This window comes from Apium graveolens, chromosome 8 (assembly GCF_009905375.1).
Source record: "Apium graveolens cultivar Ventura chromosome 8, ASM990537v1, whole genome shotgun sequence".
NCBI lineage: Eukaryota > Viridiplantae > Streptophyta > Magnoliopsida > Apiales > Apiaceae > Apium > Apium graveolens.
The window spans coordinates 107,675,505-107,680,182 of NC_133654.1; positions in this window are offsets into that span (position 1 = coordinate 107,675,505).

Sequence of the window (4,678 nt, forward strand, 5' to 3'; positions counted from 1 at the left end):
AAATAGTCGAATTGGTTTTTGGCCGAAGTATTTGTTGATTTGATCGGAGTTTAAGCTACCGGGGTTATCTGGATTAGAGGTTGCTATTTTTGAATTCCTGATGAAATTCCAAATGAAATCGATGTACGGGTCGATTCAAACGATGCCAGGATCGTCCATAACGGCTCGCCGGACCTGGGAGTCGAGCTCGCCGGCGACAATGGCGGATATGGCCGGAGAAGGAGGTACGGGGACCGTCGATCGCTTAGTGCAAGGGGGTTTTGATGCTACAGTCATAGGGAACGTGTTTGAGTAGTTAATTGATCAAAATTGAGGTAAACGAACTCGAATTAGGTGGCCGGAACCTCGCCGGGTTCTGGGTTGTGAAGAACACCGGCGGGTCGTTCTTAACGGCCCAGACGCGACCCGTTTTTCTGAAATTCCAACCCGGTTTTAATCCTATTTTTACCTTACGGATTTTTAAAACATGTTTATGCATATTTTATTTTACTTTTAATTGTATAAATTCAAAAAATTAGTTTATATTTATTTAGTAAATCAAGAGATTAATTTGATAAATTAGTTAATTTATTTTTTAAATAAATCGAAACTGTTTTCTTACTTTAGAAATTCAAAAATTTATTTATTTACTTATTTATTTACTTATTATTTATCTAAATTGGTTAATTATTTTATAATTAATCAAATTATTTAAATAATTTGTAATAAATTCTATTTAATTCAAAAAATTAGGTAAAAATCATTTTTAAATCTGATTTTCCTAGATAATTATTTAAAATATATTTGAGGTTCAATTATTTTTGAATAATTAATTATTTTAAGAAATAATTGATCTATTCTTGTTTATTGAATAATAATTGAACCGTTTATCCGATTAAATCGAAACGAAAGCCCTTAGACTCAGAAAAATGACCTGATTCCATTTAGAATAGTGCTAAATTTTAATTTCTTTTGGGAAGGATTCGGCTTACGATATTTACCTATTTACAGACCATATTATTTATAAATACAAGTCCAATAAATCCCAGAAAAATATGAAACGAGTTAGATATTATTTTTTAATGCGAGTATAGATCCGATTTCGATTCTAATAATACTTTTGAGTCTAAATTGACTATGTGACTTATATGCTATGTGATTTATGTGATTACTTGAGTGTTAATTTTTAGATAATTTATATGCAAGTCAGATAGAATTATACGGGTAGACGATAAGGGCTACGTAGGCTCAGTCTGAAATACGATTACGATGAAAGTTAACTGAATAAATATCTTTCTTTGGTAGATATGACACCAGCAAGACGGATTCAACCCGTGTTCGAGAATTGTGATATATTTGAAGTAAAAAAAAGTAGCAGGCAAGTTTTTCCCCTATTCTAACTTCAGAATAGTGAATTGTTTTCTCCTTTTCCAGTTTTCAACTTAGTAAGCACTGATAATTCGTATTCATATACACTGATACATAGTTATTGCTCTTTTGTTGATATTCCACTTCGATTCCTGATTTCTCCTTATCCACTGAATACTTTATTCATATTCCAATAGATTTTACACTATATATATCCTGAAATATTCTGATGTTGAGATACATCAAAGCATGCCGATAGTTCCGGATGCTAACCAATGGACTGGATGGTTACTGTGTGGGCCGGGTATGAACCAAACCCTTAATTATTAGGCCATAGTGCCTGGGTACCCTATAAGTTGGTTGGTCTATACAGTTGGGTATAGATTCACACTATATCCTGACTGATCAGCGGGTTATAGTGCATAATTTGGTTTTTGTGTCCAGTCTAATTTATTGGTAATTGCCGATAGCAGCCGTCATTATTCCCTGCAGAAAGATGTGGTTAATCGAATAATCAGATTACCGGTTCATTTAATATTCTCTTTATCCTGTTTATATATGTGTGGACTTGTTGAGCAATTATGGTTGACCCCTATATTGTTATTCACCTTGTTTTTCAGTTAAGGCCGATAATGAAACCAATTCGTACTCGAGTGATCAAGAAGTGAGTCAAAAGGCTTGACCCTCTAGCACCAAGGGAGCGAATTCTAATTCAAGAAGTGAGTTTTGAGATGCCCGAGCAGGTGTAGTGTGAACATATGTAGATATTGTTTGAATAAAAGAAACTTAGTCTAAAATTTATGTAGATAACTGGCTTGTAATAAAGAGGATTTGTAAGGATATTAATTTGAGTTGTTTGTAATAAAGGCATTGAATTGTTCTTGCTTGCATACTTTAACCTTAAAAGATCCTGAGTAGCAGTAAAAAGGGGTTAGTTATATGTTTAAATAATTATTATACAGGTTTAATAACATAATTAGTGGCAAGTAACCCCCCAGATCTAGACCCCAGATTTGGAGTGTGTTATAGTTGACATCAGAGCCTAGGTTTTAGTCCCTGAAATAAGAAAATTAAGATTAAGATAAGATAGGGAGATCATATAAGATATGAATAGTAGTATTAGGATTTTTTAATTTCTAAGATTAGGAATTTGTATGTTCTAGAAATGGGAAGTGACCTTTTTCTTGTGTTATGGTTATTTTGTCAGATGGCTTCATCATTGTCTGAGAGGACCGTTTCCGGACAAGTGATACCACAAGTTTGCATGCCTCCAGCAGTACCTGTTGATCCACCAGTTCCCGAGGTACCAGATCCTATAGACTATTTCCCATATTTTGAGCCAGAGATACCGCTGCTACCACCTCTTGAGTTTCCGATGTTTGAGATACCTAATCTGATTGATTTTCCACAGTTGGATGAGCTAGAGATACCATTTCAGCAGCCAGATGTACACCCTGATCCTCAATTGATTGAGCCCAGATACCACCGGTGCTATTTACAGCTCCCTTAGCTATATATGCTCCAGTTCCTGGGATTTATCAGTTTCCACCCGCTGAGTTCATGGATGAGCAGGTCATAGATCAGCCTGTGATGCCCTTACCTTCCCGGGGATCACAGGAGGAGATTAGAGAGCCTCGTACAGTTCCAAACTATGAGTTTGCGAGGATGCGGGAGGACATGCAGATGTGGAGAGCTCAGTGCAGTGAGATCCTTGGGTTATTTGAGCGACGAGAGTATGGGTCAGTAGTAGCTCTACAGCTGGACTATGTGATGAGAGAGAGACTCAGACATGTTTACTGGGTAGCTTCACAGAAGTTAGGGGAGTTGAGCCAGGAGAACACTCATACAAATGCAGTGTATTACCGAGCAGTGAGATTGGTGGAGACAGTTTTGGATTCGATCCGTCAAGAGTTAGATCGTATTCAACTGGGCTTCTGAGATCGGCCAGTTAGACAGATTTGTTGTACCATATGTGATATATGTATATAGAGGCAGCTATAGTTATATCAAGACTAGATTGGTGTGTAGTACCCCATTTTGGCCTGTATCAGTAGTAGTTATGATAAACCTTTTATATCAAGCATTAATACCTGAGGCTGGTGTTTGTTTTATAAAATAAACCTTTTTCAATCTCTTTTCTTTCATTTATCTAATTTCCAGCCTTTACAGCATTTATTTTTACTCTACTGTTTTACAATCTTTTCATATTTTTAAATTCCGTTTAATTTTAAAAAGATAAATGAAGTGTTTCAAATGATATGGTTTAGACTATTCGACATTATTTTAAATGAATTGTTAAAACTATTTAAATCATTTAAAATTTTCTGTTTTGATATAAGTGAAATTGTTTCTTATCTGCACTCAATTATTTAACAAATTTATTAAAGGACTGTTTGTTTTATTATCAGAAAAATGGCTCCAAAAAGAAAGACCATAACTGAGTCATCCAATGATAATACTGAAGGGCAAAATAGTAACAACCATATGGACCAAATGTTTCATCTGTTGCAACAACAAATGGTAATGATGTAGCAGTAAATGCAGCAACAACAACAACTTCCAGTAGCAGATATTACAGCAGCCACCTCGTCCGGAGCCACAAATACCACAAGTTGTACCTATTGTTAGCTTTAAACAGTTTCAGTCAGTTAAACCTCCAGAATTTGAAGGTACAACGGACCCCATTAAAGCTAGGGCATGGCTGAAGAAGATAGAGAAAGCGTTCGCATTGGTTAAAGTGCAAGCAGACCAGAAGACATATTTTGCTGGTTATTTCCTGAAGAGAGAAGCTAATTAGTGGCAGGAGTCCTAGATAGCGCTAGAAGGCGACGGCGTCATAACTTGGGATAGATTCACCAAGCTTTTTCTGGAAAAGTATTTCCCCCGCTATATGAAAAACCAAATGGAAATCAAGTTCTTGGAATTGAAGCAATGGAATATGTCAATAACTTAGTACGAAGCCAACTTTACCGAATTGGCTAGGTTTATTCCGGAACAGGTTGACACTGATGAGAAATGTGCCAAGAGAGTCCAACAGGGATTGCAGCCATGGATTCATAGCAGAGTGGCAGTATTTGAACTAACAACCTATACGGCCGTGGTTCAGAAAGCTATGATTATTGAAGGGGAAAGTGAGACATACAAAAAGGAAATAGGACAAGGAAGTTTTCATAACCGTTTCAATAGGAGACCGGGATTTCAAGCCCGGACAAATGTAAATTTTAAAAGGACAGAACAAGGCAATCAGAGAACGGGTAACTGGTTCCAAGCTCCAAATCAACAAAGAATCATCCGACCGCCACTACCCGATTGCAAGACATGTGGAAAGAAA